The sequence below is a fragment of the Schistocerca americana genome, unplaced genomic scaffold, assembly GCF_021461395.2.
Source record: "Schistocerca americana isolate TAMUIC-IGC-003095 unplaced genomic scaffold, iqSchAmer2.1 HiC_scaffold_34, whole genome shotgun sequence".
In the NCBI taxonomy this organism is placed as follows: Eukaryota; Metazoa; Arthropoda; class Insecta; order Orthoptera; family Acrididae; genus Schistocerca; species Schistocerca americana.
In genome coordinates, this window is record NW_025726060.1 from 3,582,871 (window position 1) to 3,598,679 (window position 15,809).

A 15,809-nucleotide genomic window follows, 5' to 3' on the forward strand; every position below is an offset into this window, starting at 1 on the left:
AAAACACCTGATTTCAGACTCTACTTCTTCACTACACTTCGACCGCACCCCCTTCCCTGGAATTTCTGGTGAGATCTGGTGCGACGACAGTACGGGCATGTTACGCCCCCTCATCCCAACTACGCTCCATCTAGCTGTCTTCAACGCATTGCATAATTTAGTGCAGCCATGACTCTCCATGGACAGAGGCCGTTCCCCTTGTGGTACTCGGCATTCGTGCGATCTATAAGGAAGACCTCAGAGGCACAATAGCCGAGTTCATATACGACCAGGCTATTGCTCTCCCTGCCAAACTTGTGAGCCCTTCCACTTCTCTCCCTCAATCTGACTTACCTTCGATCGTGGACCGTGTCAGACGCCACTTCATCAACCTCCATATCCCTCCACCCTCCAGCCATTCTCACCCTAAGGTTCACGTCCCGAAATCTCTGGACAATTGCGAGTACGTCATGCTCCGAGATGACACTGTCCGTGCTTCCGTCCAGCTTCCATATACCGGCCCGTATCGAGTTCTCCGGCGCTCAGCCAACACCTATGACATCCAGATGAAAGATTCAACTGTTACAGTCTCTCTCAACAGACTTAGGCACGCTCATGTCGAGCCTTCTTCTAACCCCCTTCAGGCCACAACCACGCCATTCTCTGTCATGGCTCACGACGCTCCGACAACTCCCTCCACGTCGGACTTACACACTCGATCGAGTGACTTCAAGCTTTAATCGTCGAGCTCTCCTCCGACCTCTCCCTCTGCTCCAGTCTCACGCACTCTGTCGAGTGAGCACATACTCCCCACGTCAAGCTTGCCTAAGATCTTGCCCTCGCCGCCGGGCACTTCGCCAGTCCCTTCGACCTCTCCACTGTCGCCTGCCTCTCCCTGTCGAGGTTCCTCATGCCCACCATCTTGAACGTGCCCTTGTTCAATGTGTTTGTGCTTGTCCACCCGGACATAATCGTCGACATCTCATTAATACTGCGCGATTATACATTGTTCATCGTGTGTTTCTCTTCATCCAGTGCTCATGACACAACCTCCGCCATTCCCTGCCACCTGGCGAAATGTGTTTCCCTCCAGCCCGAAGTCGACCTGGAGATGCTTCGTGTGGTCGCCACGCCCACTGGAGACATCATCGTCATCACACCGGTTCACCCGCAAACTGCTGGCCTACCTGTCGCTGCACGACCAGCATTCCCAGTACGACGCCTGGCTTGCTTCAACGACTACCAGGTTCGGTGGTCGAACCTTCCTTCACGACACCTACCCACACAGCTCACTGACGACGCTGTCAAGCTGGCCTTGGTCTGGATCCTGCGGACCACTCCTGCTGACTGCCGACCCCATAGTCACCCCCACCCCCCCTCCGACCTCTAAAGAGTACTCCATACTGCGGGGGGGAGGGGGATGGGTGGGGGGGGGGGTGGAGGGGGGAGGGGGTTGCTATGTGGCGCCGATGAAATCGATACCAACATTGATATGCATCCATCTTTGGACTCTAAGCACTATCTTTGGATCTTCCGCCATGTTCATATCTGTTCTTTGTGATCCTTGTATGTGTTAAGGTTAATAAATGAACTACTGCTAAATGGGTGTCGTTTGGTGTAACCAACCCGAACACTCCCCTCAAGTTCATTTATTAACCTTAACACATACAAGGATCACAAAGAACTGAACTGAACATGGCGGAAGGTGTCGATTTCATCAGCGCCACATACAAACCCCCACAGTACGGAGTACTGTTGAGAGGCCGGGGGGTTGGGGTGACTATGGCGTTGGCAGTCGGCAGGAGTGGTCCGCGGGAGACAGACCAAGGCCAGCTTGACAGCGTCGTCAGGGAGCTGTGTGGGTAGATGTCGTGAAGGAAGGTTCGGCCACCGAACCTGGAAGTCGTTGAAGTGACCTGGGCGTCGTACTCTGTGTGCTGGTCCTGTGGCGACAGGTACGCGGTGGTTTGCGGGTGTAACGGAGCGACGACGACGATGTCTCCTGAGGGTATGGCAAACACACGAAGCAAGTCCAGGTCGACATCAGGCAGGAGGGGAACACATTCCACCAGGTGGCAGGGAATGACGGAGGTTGTGTCATGAGCGCTGGATGAAGAGAAAAACACGACGAACAGCGTATAATCGCGCAGTATAGAGATTTCGTGGATAATGTCTGGGGGGGACAGGCACAAACACCTCGAGTGAGGGCACGTTCGAGATGGGGGGGCCATGAGAAACCTCGACAAGGCGAGGCAGGTGATGGTGGAGCAGTCGAAGGGATCAGCGAAGGGGCTGGTGGCGAGGGCAAGATCATAGGTAAGCTCAATGTGGGGAGCACGTGGTCACTCCACGGAGTGCGTGATACCAGAGTAGAGGGCAAGGTCGGAGGAGAGCTTGATGATTGGAGCTAGAAGTCCCTCGACGGAGTGTGTGAGACCGGTGTGGAGGGCGAGGTCGGAGGAGAGCTTGATGACTGGAGCTGGAGGTCACTCGATCGAGTGTGTAAGTCCGACGTGGAGGGAGTGGTCGGAGTGTCACGAGCCACGACAGTGAGTGGCGTGGTCGTGGACTGAAGGGGGTAGAAGAAGGCTCCACATAAGCAGGCTTAAGTGTGTTGAGAGAGACTCTAACAGATGAATCTTTCATTTGGATGCCATAGGTGTTGGCTGAGCGCTGGAGAACTCGGTGTGGCCGGTATATGGAGGTTGGAGGGGAGCACGGACAGTGTCATCTCATAGCATGACATACTCGCAATTGTCCTGAGATTTCGGGACCTGAACCTTAGGGCGGGAATAGCTGGAGGGCGGAGGGATATGGATGTTGGTGAAGTGGCGTCTGATGCGGTCCACGAAGGAAGGTCAGTCTGATTGAGGGAAAGAATCGGAAGGGCTCACAATTTTGGCAGGGAGAACAATGTTCTGGCCATATACGAACTCGGCTATTGTGCCTTTGAGGTCTTCCTTATAGGTCGCACAAATGTCGAGTAGCACAAGGAGAAGGGCCTCTGTCCATAGAGAGTTGTGACATCGAAGAGCCACCTTGAAAGTGCGGTGCCAACACTCGACTAGCCCGTTACTTTGCGGGTGATATGCTGTGGTATGGATGCGCCAGATGTTGCAAATGCTACAATTCTCATTGAACAGGGCCGACTCAAATTGTCTGCCTTGGTCAGTCGTGATGATAGCTGGACATCCGAAACGCAATACCTATGACTCGACGAAAGCTCGAGCAACAGTTTCTGCCATAATATTGGATAGGGGGACAGCCTCGACCAAGCAAGTTTTTTGGTTGATAGACGAGAGAACATAATGGAAGTCGTTAGAGGGGGAGAGAGGGCCAACAATGTCAATATGAATATGCTGCAATCGGCCAGGAGGGATCGAGAAGGCAACGAAGGGGGGGGGGGGGGGTGAAGTGTGCTTGTGTACTTTGCAGCTTTGGCACGCAACGCAGGAGTGTGCCCATTGCTGGCAGTCCTTGTTGACATTTCTCCACACACAGCACTCCGCTACGAGGCGGGCAGACGCACGAACAATGGGCTGGGCTAAATTATGCAATGCATTGAATACAGCTCGATGGAGCGTGGTTGGGATGAGGGGGTCTAACGTGCCCGAACTGTTGTCGCACCAGATCTCACCAGAAATGCCAGGGAAGGTGGTGCGGATGAAGTGTAGTGAAGAAGTAGAGTCTGAAATCAGGTTTTGTGTTTCCTCGTCAGCGGGTTGGAGGTTAGGCAGTTCAGAGAGGTCTAACAGCGAATGGACGTCGTCGACTCGTGAATGGAAATCAGCAACTATATTGTCAGCACCCTTTATGTGTCTGACATTGGTGGTGAACTGAGATATGAAGTCCATGTATCTGAATCGGCGAGGAGGCAGGTCAGCTGGCGGTTTTGTAATGGCCGCAGCCAGGGGTTTGTGGTCCATTAAAACATAGAAAGTGCGTCCCTCAACGTTGGTCTTAAAATGCTTGATCGCTTCGTAGACCGCGAGCAACTCCCTGTCAAACGCCGAATATTTCCGTTGTGCATTGATGACCTTGCGCGAGAAGAGCTGCAGAGGCGATGTTTGGCCGTCGATTGTCTGGCTAAGGACAGCGCCGATGGCAGTATCACTTGTGTCTGTGGTGATGAAAAGCTGCGCATTGGGATGAGGATGCGCAATGATGCGGGCCTTGGCAAGAAGATTTTTGAGGGCAGTGAAAGACTCAGTCATAGCAGGGGTCCATGGGATGGGCTGAGATCCAGAAGTGTTCGTGCCTGCCAAAGCGTCCGGCTGTGGAGCCTGAATCTCCGCAGTCTGAGGTACATGTCGGCGATAGTAATTAACCTTCCCCAGAAAGCGCCGGAGCTCTTTGAATGACGAAGGTCTGGGTAGGTTTGTACTTTCTCAGGGGGTGGTGAAATGCTGTCAGCAGCTGAACACAAGAATGTCATCAAGATATGCAAAGCAGAATTTTAGGTCGAATAGCACTTTGTCGATGAAGCGTTGCCAGGTCTGGGATGCGTTTTTCAGACCGAAGGGCATGAATCCTAATAGAAATTACGCGATTGGCCCGGTGATTGCTGTCTTCTCGATGTCTTCACGTGCCATGGGTATCTGGTGGTAGGCCTGTTTGCAATCAATGACAGAGTACGTGGTCGCACCTGCGAGGGAATTGGTAAAGTTGGCAGTGTTGGGTATGGGGTAGGTGTCCTTAATTGTTTGTGCGTTTAGTCGACGGTAGTCTCCGCACATGCGCCAGGACCCGTCATATGTCTGGGCATAGACCAGATACTGGCAGAGTGTTCAATGACGCCAGAGCTCAGTAGTTCAGAAATCTGATTTTTAAGGTCGGAGAGGCTCTCGAGACAAAGTCGACTTGGTTTACTGAAGATTGGGGGACATGGCGTGAGGCGAGGCTTGTGAACCGTGCTGTTGGTGACGACAGAAATGTTGCCCTCGGCACGGGAGGCGGTTTGTTTACTAAGTGTGGTGGGCGCAGCAGGTGAGGCGAGGTCGTGGTGTTCGGAGCCACTCGGCGGATCTGACGGGAGCCGAGGCAGCAAAGTGTCACAGGAGTCAAAACGACAAGTTGGCTGACGGCCCAAAGCAGTGGCACCGTGGTCGGGTGAGATCGGTAGAGCTCGTTAGGTGTTAGTGAGTCCATTGTCTGAGGGCGCAGCCTGTGGCAGCACGGTTGTGGGCGAAACGCTAGGCGCGAATGCACTGTTTGTGTTGTTAGTGGTGGTTGCACAGCGGCGCGCAGGAGCCGAAGTTGCATAGTTTGAGGTGTTGTCCGTGAGGGGCAGGGTAGGAGCCGTCAGTTCAGGAACACTTGACGCCCGTCGCACCGTGTTAGGAGGGTGTGGCCCTGCCGAACTGTCAGTACAGGCTATGGCAGTCTTGATAGCACAGTTGTGAGGGGTAGCGGAAGGTAAACACATGGAGGCTCGATTGCTGGGACTGCAAGCAGATTCGGCGCACTTACTGACCTTGCTTTGTCCTTGCTGTAGTGTCTGTAATTCCTTTGCTGCAACAGGGAGCTGGAGCTGTGTTTCGTGGAGCCTGAGGGAGTGCTCGTGGTTTTTCTTGCATAGGCGAGCGACGTGTTTAAGCTTGACAAGGCACTTGTGCATGGTTTCCTGTAATGTCGTTGACAGAGACGAGCATGTATGGATGAGATGAGCCCGGACCAATGTGTCAGGGGGGTTAGCTCGACGGAGCACAGGGGAAGTGAGTCATGGACGGATGATGAAACACGGTGTTTCACACTAGGTCCGGTGAAAGTTTGTGGTGTCGCAGGAAGTCAATGCCTAGTATAAGTTCGTCACTTTCGCACACTATAAAATTCCACTCGAGTTTGCAATTTGCGGAGAGTGAGACGACGTGGGAAGTTGAACCCGAGCATTGTAGTTTAGCTGAATTCATGGCTTGCAGTGAAGTATGATGAGGGCGTATGTTCGACGACGCCTAGGACGTAGGCAGCAGTGAAACATCGGCGCCTGGTTCACTAGGAAAAGGTATCCCGACGAATTGACTTTAATGTAAAGTCGTCCGCAGTTATTCGGTCGTTTCTGGACAGAATGGAGCACTGGGGGGTGCCTGTTGTGTTGTGCGCAGCAGGGGGCACCTGGACCTACCTTTGATTGGCGTTTGGGAAGTAGCAGGGTGGTCTGCAGTTCAGTGCCGCCTCACCAAACCGTATGTGGAAGTAACAGTACAGGTAGTGCGGTTGCATTTCCTGCAGAACGTTCGTTGCCAGTGGCAGTGGCCGAGGTTCAGTGGCCGCAGCAGTCTCGGTTGCAGGAGGGGGCGTGACCGTGGGCTTAGCCGGTGATGTCTCAGTAGCTTGTTTACTGCTTCCCGGAGCGAGAGGAATGCACAGTGCTGCCCCAGGTGTGTCCGGCCACAGGGAAATGAGCCTGAACCTGAGACTTGTCAGGTAGGCAGTGACTGGCGAAATAGAGCAGTGATGCATTGTGTAGCTTTTCAGCAATTGTCATTCTTTGCTCGACAGGTTCTGGAGACCTCTGAGCCAGAGCAAAGCGGATGTGAGGAGTTAGTTTATCAGGCGTTTTTTATTCCGGAGATCGACCAGTGCCCCAGTAATATAGTGCCTGAAATAAAAACCCAAAGCCCCATAATATCTCACAGAAGTAACAGTAGAGATGATAGTTATATGCCCATAGTTACAGCAGTTATTAATATAAAGTGTTTAAGAAACAAGGTGGACCTTCTATCATTCTTTGTAGAAGAAGTCTAACCAGATGTTTTATGAAACTTCCTGGCAGATTAAAACTGTGTGCCCGACCGAGACTTGAACTCGGGACCTTTGCCTTTCGTGGGCAAGTGCTCTACCATCTGAGCTACCGAAGCACGACTCACGCCTGGTACTCACAGCTTTACTTCTGCCAGTATCTCGTCTCCTACCTTCCAAACTTTACGGAAGCTCTCCTGCGAACCTATGTTCTGTAAAGTTTGGAAGGTAGGAGACAAGATACTGGCAGAAGTAAAGCTGTGAGTACCGGGTGTGATTCGTGCTTCGGTAGCTCAGATGGTAGAGCACTTGCCCGCGAAAGGCAATAGGTCCCGAGTTCGAGTCTCGGTCGAGCACACAGTTTTAATCTGCCAGGAAGTTTCATATCAGTGCACACCCCACTGCAGAGTGAAAATCTCATTCCAGATGTTTTATGTATCTGTGAACACTGGTTAGATGAAGCAGAAGGTGACTATTACAGAGCCATTGAATATTTGGACAGGGTAAAGTCATGGTATCGAACTACTACAATTCATGGTGGTGTATCTGTATATGCAAGCATGACTCTTAGTGTAAAAGAAATAGGCTTATGGAAGCACTAAAGAGAGAGTCTTCATGACTTTGATAAATAGCTGTGGGCTGTTTGTTGCAAACCGACTGCCAACAAGATGTGATGCCTGCCGAGACACAGTTATCACAAACCTCAATATCTGGGACTATAATGTCAGTGTAGTTGAACCAATGATTGCTGACCATAGTGCATTAGTAATGGAAATAAGTATGAAATGCTTGAGTCAACTGCAACCAAGATCATGGCACTCCAGTTACACATTTAGTAAAAGTCACATGAGAAACATAACCAGTAGCACTTTTGAAAACTGGAAGGAAGTGCGCCCTAAGGATATTGTAAAAATAGTTAAGTCATACAAGAACTCAGAGAAAGAAGATATCTATTGTATGTCTTGCACAATGCTGAAGAAAATTATTCTGGAGCTTGCTCAACCATCATCTATAGCAATCAAGAAATGCTTACAGTTACAGAATTATTTTGAAGTAAATAAACTCTTCCAGGACACGCAGCATGGTTTTTGCAAGGGAAAGTCAACGTTTATGGCAACACTGGCCTAACCAGAAAAATAGGGCAAGGATTCAAAGACAGAGAAAGTGTGGCACTGACACTCTGTCATCTTAGCAAGGCATTTGACTGCATTTCCCACAAGATACTGTACAATAAATTGAAGTGTTACGGTGTCAGAGGTGTTGTTCTGGCAACTTTTCAGTCTTACCTGGAAAACTGGAGACAAGTGGTATCAATTCATGGAGCAACATCACAAGAACAAAAGCTGGAACAGTATATTATGCCCTATTCCATAGCCACATAAATTACGGCCTACTGTTATGGGGACATTCTGTAGGTTGTAAGGATGTGCTAATTCTATAGAAAAAAGCTGTCAGAATAATCACATCAAGTAAAAGACATGAGCACTGCAGGCCTATATTCAAGCAGTTAGGAATTATGACGGTCTTCAGCCAGTATGTGTTTTTATGTCACATCAGCATGAAAGAAAACCATGGAGTCTTCAGCATGAGGCAAGATATACACAATCACAATACCCGTAACAAGAGGAGGATCGAAATACCCAGGTGTCGACTGACGGGAACGCAAGACAGCTTTCCAGTGGTTGCCCTAAAGATGTTCAACTCACTGACTCAAGGAGTGCCCTACCACTAGGAACATTCAGAAGGAGAGTAGCACAGGACCTGAATGAACGCCCATTGTACTCCATTGGTGAATTCTTTAATAGTGACCAAAGTGAATGGGCCAACAAATATTTTTTCTATTAAGTATAAATGTCTAAATTTTGTGAATATTTTTTTAAATGTAGTTATGTAATTAATCTTGACGCAGTCTGTCCAGTCATGACTGGTAAACGACACAGATCTAGTAATAAAGTAATATCTGACCAGATGGCAAGGAGAGCTGTGTCAGAGAGTAGATCGGTGCTGACCAGGGCACGTAGCCCTCTCCAGTGCTTTGAAGGTTTGTCATTGCCTAGTTGCTTGACGTGGAGCGCTTCCCATATTGTGCCTCAGTTGAGAGTGCAAGCCGACGTAGAACTGTCATTTTGGCTAGAGTGTACTGGTTAGATGAGTCCGGGTCGTCGACCAGGTCAGCAATCAAGTCCTCCTGGTCGTGCAGGTGGGTGATGAGGCACAGAAACCTGGTTGACTCGTCGAGTTTGTAATGGTCAAACACTTTGTCCACAATTTTGAACCAGGTTGTTGCTCTGTCGGGATTACGCGGCGGAGTGTTGGTAAGCGTTGTAGAATGTTCGGAAGAACAAGTTGAGTTGAGTTCGTCGGGGCACTGCCTGAATCGAGCTGTTGTTGCTGTAGTGTTCCAGGAGAGTGTGCCTGCAGGGGATGTGGCAACGATGGCTGTTCAGGTGGCAGCGTGAAGGTGACACATTGTGGTTGACCGCGATCCGTCGCGACGCGCAAGGCCGGCGCAGGTGAGACACCGTAATGTGTCGATTGCGGTTGCGGAAGCTCAACATGTTGGGGGCGTGTTCGGACTGATGCGTCACGGAAGACCAACACGGATGAAGCACCGAGATTTGCCGAGAGCAGTAGTGGAAGCTCGACTGGAGCCGGCGCAGGGGCGACAGGTGAGAAAAAGTTCAAAGTTTGAGAACGCGTGTTCGTCCACGGGAAGCTCGACGTATGATCAGAGCTGGGGCCACCTGTGTTGCAGGGAGGCTGCGGAGGTGTGGGCTGTCCAGAAGCACAGTGTGGGAAATGATGTCGAACGTGGGATGGAATGTGTGAATGTTCACTGTTCATAGTCACTCCACTCAAAACAGTGTGCAGATAAGCTGAATGTCATGGCACAATACACTGAGGCATAGTAGTGGGACGCAGGTGGAGATCAGGCACAGATAACAAGTTATTGTTCCTGTTGCAGGCTGAGGTATCGAAGTAGGAAGGCATGTGCTGATACTGAACCGAGGCAGGCACAGGTGTGGTCGGATGCTGAGCAGGTTGACCTGTGAACGAAGCAGTTCCGGCCACGTGGCAGGTATCCACGTGGTACTGCATGGATTTCGGCATGGCAAACCGTTGTCCTGGCGGTAGTAGGTTGCTCGACAGAGCATTTGCAGAAATCAACACTGGTCCCGCACTGCACGGTGATCCGTAAGAGGTAACTGCACAGTCGATGAGGGAGGGCAAGTGTGGCGGGAACAAAGGCATTTGATAGCTGGAGTCATGTGCAATCCTAACCTCACTTATTGTTTGCAGGCTCGAAAACGTCTGGCAAAATCGGCGGAATCATCGAGTGAGAGGCATTGTGTTGCAGTCCTGGCAGGTGTTCATTCCCCGCAACACGATGCGAGTCGATCACAAAATTTGGCGTTAGGCACTGGGCTGAAGTCATTGTTCAAATACTGTGTCGATGTAATACACATGAAAATATCCGACGCGGAGGTCGTGGACACAGTAAAACAGTGAAAACGGAAGACGTTACAACTGGGGGTCACCAGTGATGGGAGTGTTCAGGTTGAGTACACCAAACTACACCCATTTAGCAGTAGTTCATTTATTAACCTTAAGACATACAAGGATCACAAAGAACTTATCTGAACATGGCGGAAGAGCCAAAGATAATGCTTAGAGTCCAAAGGTGGACGCATATCGATGTTGGTGTCAATTTCATCGCCGCCACAAATTACTGCTAAAAGCGTGTGATTATTGGTGCAATGTCATCGACGCCGCAGCCTAATGGTAAGGCGACCATTCATGATAAGCAGGAACCCATGTTTGAGTCCCAGTCCGGCACAAATTTTCATTGTCCTCACTCTGTTATACAGCTGATGGTTGTCCCTATTATCAACTGCGAATACATTTCATGTAATTCAGAAAAAGTTATTAGACCAAAATCTGTGGTTCATACATCAAATTATTCCCACAAGATCTGTTAAAAGTTGGTAACCATTGCACTGGCTTAAACTCTTATTCTTTGAGCTACATATTTCGAAAACTGACAAATTTTTCAAGATTTCCCCTTGTCTTCCCTCTTCATGAACCAGTCCCCTTGAAGAAATAGCAAAATGAAGACACAGCATACTAGTTCTCCAGCCAGATTGGAACCAGCAACTAATTAAGCCTTTGTTTCAGACAGCAGCCACATGGCCACTGGGATAGTAAGCCATGACTCTGTTCTCTTCTCTGACACTGCCATAGTGATAGCTACATTAGGTAATTAATAGTTAAAGGGCGGGAATAGATGAACTTTATGCATGGAACTACCTTCGTGGGCTCAACACCATTAATTTGATAACTACATGTCATTCATGTTAAGTGGATGTCATTCAGTTTATTTAATGGAATGTAGAAGAACATATCAAGTGAATTTAGCAAGATAACTTTGTGCCATTCTATGGTGTCATCCTAGGACTGCAGAGTTGCCATAAATATTATGTAATGTTGCCATCTGTATTAGTCATAGGAAGGATATATTTCCATTGTCGATGGATTTCTTGAATGGGCCAGGAAGTGAGGAGCGCAGCTCATGTTTCAGAGATGTGGCCATTGAGGTAACCCAGGCCAAAAAACCAAAAGTTAAAGCTGATGACTCTTTCTCTCGTTCCTGTAACTAGGTGTAAGTGTAATCATAGTTACTAATAATACCCAGATGCACTGAATGCTATCTGAGCATCATAAATCAATAGCTGTCACAATTACTACTGATTTTCATTCTTAAGTGTACTGCAAATTAAAAATCTCATTCACCTGATGCATTTAATGTTTTTTAGCTTCTTCAGTGGCTCTAGTGAAAGCACTATACATAACACATCTTTTGATACTTATAGACTTAAGGGGACTTGTACATGAAGAACTGTCAAAAACTCGATTTTTAAATTTTTGTCTTAAAAAGCTCTGGTGTCTGAACGCCTGAAGATGGCAAGAAGTCGGCTTGCCAAAATATCGCACCTTTTAGATGACGCTACCTGGCTGAATACCCAAGAAATTTTCAAGATAGTGTAAGTCTCTCTTTTTTCTGGTATTATAATCATGAATGTCACTGTTGTTTTTAAACTGGTCCATGTTGTCCAGAACAAATTTCATTAGTGAGTAAATGTAGTGTGAGGCTGTTGTAAGAATTCCCAATTTTTTAAAAAGATGCCTACGAGATGTGTGACTATGAACCCCACGCATTATTCTAACCACTTTCTTTTGAGCAGTGAATACTTTTTCTCTAAATGTTGAGTTACCCCAAAATATTATTTCGTATGACATCAGAGAGTGAAAGTTTGTAAAGTATGCTAGCTTACTAATTTCTATATCTTCAAAATTGGCAATTATTCTGATTGCAAAAGTTGCTGAACCTAGTTGCTTTAGAAGATCCAAAATATGAATTTTCAAATTAAGATTCTCGTCTATGTGTACACCCAAAAACTTAGTCTTTTCCAAAGACCTTATTTGTATTATTTTCAATTGGAGTTTCTTTTACCAGATTAATAATGATGCTTGTATCATCAGCAATCAGTGTCAGTTCAGCTTCCTGTTTGAGATAGGAACGGAATTCGTTCACATATATCAAGAACAGAAGGGGACCCATGATTGAACCCTGTGGAACACCTAAGGTAATTCCACCCCAGTTAGATGTAGTGGCAAACCTTTTTAAATCACTTGACCCATAAGGAAACTTTTTGCTTCCTGTTCTGTAGGTATGACTTAAACCACTCATATGCTATTCCATTTATACCATAGAACTGTAATTTCTGTAACATAATGTCATGGTTCACACAGTCAAATGCTTTGGACAAATCACAGAAAATTCCAATTGGTGACATTTACTATTTAAAGATTCTATTATGTGGACAGTGAAATTGTATATGCTGTCTCAGTGGAACAGCATTTTTGAAATCTGAACTGTGATTTACTAAGTATCCCATTACTGTTGAAATGGCTTCCCACTCTTGAGTACATTACTTTCTCGAAGATTTTTGAAAATGCTGTAAGTAAGGATATTGGCTGATAATTATTAGCAGCATTAGCCGATTTAGGAAAAAAAAAAAAACTTTTTTCCAAGTAATAATGATTAATTTTGCACTCTATTTCAAAATGTATTCATAGAACTATAATTTTTATCACAGATTTATTTTTTCATTTTTGTAAACATAAATGCAGGACATCATAAACTTTAATCTTGAAAAACTGTAAATAATGAGCCAAAGTTGGCCCAGTTTATGGTTCTACCTGAATTAATTACCATGTCCTGCATCCATGTGGCTACTAGGACCTCTCTTCTATCTTTGACAAGAGAAAGCAACTGACTCGTCATTTCCACTAGTTGTCAGTGGTCACTGAACTATTTTAAGATCTATGCATTTTAATTATTTGGCTCTGAACCTACAGTTTGTCTGGAATCTTACTGCACCCACTGGCCTTTGTGATATTCTAGCCTCCTATGCCATCAAAAGGACTATTCTATAATGGTTGTATGTATGTATTGAACCGAGTACATAGAAACGAAGAAGAGTCTTCATCCTGCTGTAGCCTCCAGTGGTTCACAACCCCACAATAGGCCACAGCAGTCCACCCACCCACCTCACCACTGCCCCACACAAAACCCAGGGTTATTGTGTGGTTCGGCCCCCAGTGGACCTCCCTGGGAATGTCTCATACCAGACGCGTGTAACCCCAAATTTTGCATGGTAGAGTAATTGTTGTGTACGCATACATGGAGACAGTGGTTGCACAGCAATTGCCGACACAATGTAACTGAGGTGGAATAAGGGGAATTAGCCTGCATTTGCCAAGGTAGATAGAAAACCGCCTTAAAAACCATCCACAGGCTGGCCGGCTCACTGGACCTCGACACTAATCTGCCGGGTGGATTCATGCTGTGGACCGGCACAACTTCCCACTTGGGAAGCAGTATGTTATGTCAGACCACATGACTAGCAGTGTGGGTTTCTATAATGTACTGCATTCTGATTTAAACTCAACTAACTTTTTCACCATATACATCAGAAAAGTTCTCATGATGCCATAGACACCTTCACATCAAGTCCAGAACAGCTGATAAAAGTGGGGTTCCATCATTAATGGCTGTATACAAATGGAGACATCCAGCTTCAATACCATCCTCAGGCCCACAGATCGTTCCATTGTTAAAATCAGAAACTGATTGCGACAAATTACTCTTCTACCTATTCATTCCTATAGGCCAGTAAATTACATTTTGCAAAATAAGTCTGTAGCATGCAACTATGCCTACTTCCAGAAGATAAAGAATCAAGGTCGTCAGGGTACTTATGAGTAGTCATATATGCCACAAGAGAAAAACAGTCTGTAGCTCTGGGAGTGTGACCCAAAAGGAAGAAATGACCTGTATTTTGAACTTTTCATACTGGTACCTTATAAGTTAAGCACCAGATTCACAATGTCATGAAATATTATCTACCATATTCAGTTAATTCAGTGGAGCCAGCAGTTGAAATAACAGTAAACCATTCTAGTCTGTTTAAGACAACACATTCATGGCTTTCTGGTAATGTGTATTACTCATTCAATAGTAGGGTAACATACTCTAAGGTGAATTCCTGTGTCATCATTGTGATAAATAATCTGAAATGGTTGCATATTTGTATGTATGTAAACAACATCCTGTATCAGCTAATCTGATTGGGTGTTCTCTATTTTCTCTGACGATTAAATGAACAGCTAAGGTAAATGCGTATACTGGGTGTGGAAAACATGCTTCCTTTCTTCCAGACCCAGGATTTTAAAAAAATTCTGTGTGTGCAGTTTGAGTCTGCATGATAAATTTTTCACAAAAATGTCATGATAAAATCATAACAAGTGTTTTGTATTAATATATAATTTAATTATCAATCCCTTGAATATAATGGTTATATAGTGTAGTATAATGGTTACAGAATAGATAAACCACAAGTGGGGACTGTTGCTGACCACCTTATGCCTGATGGACTGACTACATGATCGATTTGCGATGTTTTTCCATTTCCTTTTCAGTGCTGCCATAGCTCTTGCATTTGCTTGTGAGTGTACTTGTTAGGCTTTTTTGATTTTTTTGACACAAGCTTTCCTCTGATGTGTGTTTGCTATAATTCTGAACATATTTACAAATCATATGAGATGACATATTTGATTTTTTATAATTTTTGGTTTAATACCAATTTTCACCCATATTTTGGCGAATATTTTTATAGCCCCACTTTGGGTGCTTGTAGTATTCTGAAAGCTCTTCATAGTGACACCTGAATCAATGTCTCAGTTAAATGTTTTTCCATGTTACATCAATTTATAGTTTTATGTAAAACTAGTAATTTGTGATTCCAAACTATCATTGTTTTTAACAATGGTGCATACTGATAGATATGAGCTGCAGTTTTGCTTGGAATCAATAATCACTGTAAACTATACTACTCAGTTATTTGTTCACAGTAGATTTTCTGTCACTTATTTTCACTACTTTTGACATGAAAATGTCTTTTCACACATCAGCTGAACATTCTTGAGTGACAAAAGACCATCGCTAATAACTATGAGACTGGAATGAGATTTTCACTCTGCAGTGGAGTGTGCACTGATATGAAACTTCCTAGCAGATTAAAACTGTATGCCGGGCCGAGACTCGAACTCAGGACCTTTGCCTTTTGTGGGCAAGTGCTCTACCAACTGAGCTACCCAAGCATGACTCACGCCCCATCCCTCCTACTTTACAAACTTTACAGAAGCTCTCCTGCGAGGTACTGGCAGAAGTAAAGCTGTGGGGACGGGTCATGAGTCGTGCTTGGGTAGCTCAGTTGGTAGAGCACTTGCCCATGAAAGACAAAGGTCCCAAGTTTGGTAGTTAGGTTTAATTAGTTCTAAGTTCTAGGGGACTGATGACCTCAGAAGTTAAGTCCCATAGTGCGCAGAGCCATTTGAACCAATTTTATTATTACCATAATCAATTGGATGTATTCATTAATTGAACTTTCCTAGTTTAACACACACCATTTCTTTGCCTGCCTCTTGTGAGTGGTGTCTGGAGCATTTCTCTGTAGCATCTAGCAGAA

At 46.2% G+C, this 15,809-nt stretch overlaps 1 non-coding gene across 1 annotated transcript; it reads right to left on the bottom strand.

Moving 5' to 3' along the window:
* Nucleotides 1-15,367: 15,367 nt before the first annotated feature.
* Trnal-caa lies at nucleotides 15,368-15,442 on the bottom strand. The gene has a single exon. It is a non-coding gene; the product is annotated as a tRNA-Leu (tRNA).
* Between the last annotated feature and the right edge of the window lie 367 nt (nucleotides 15,443-15,809).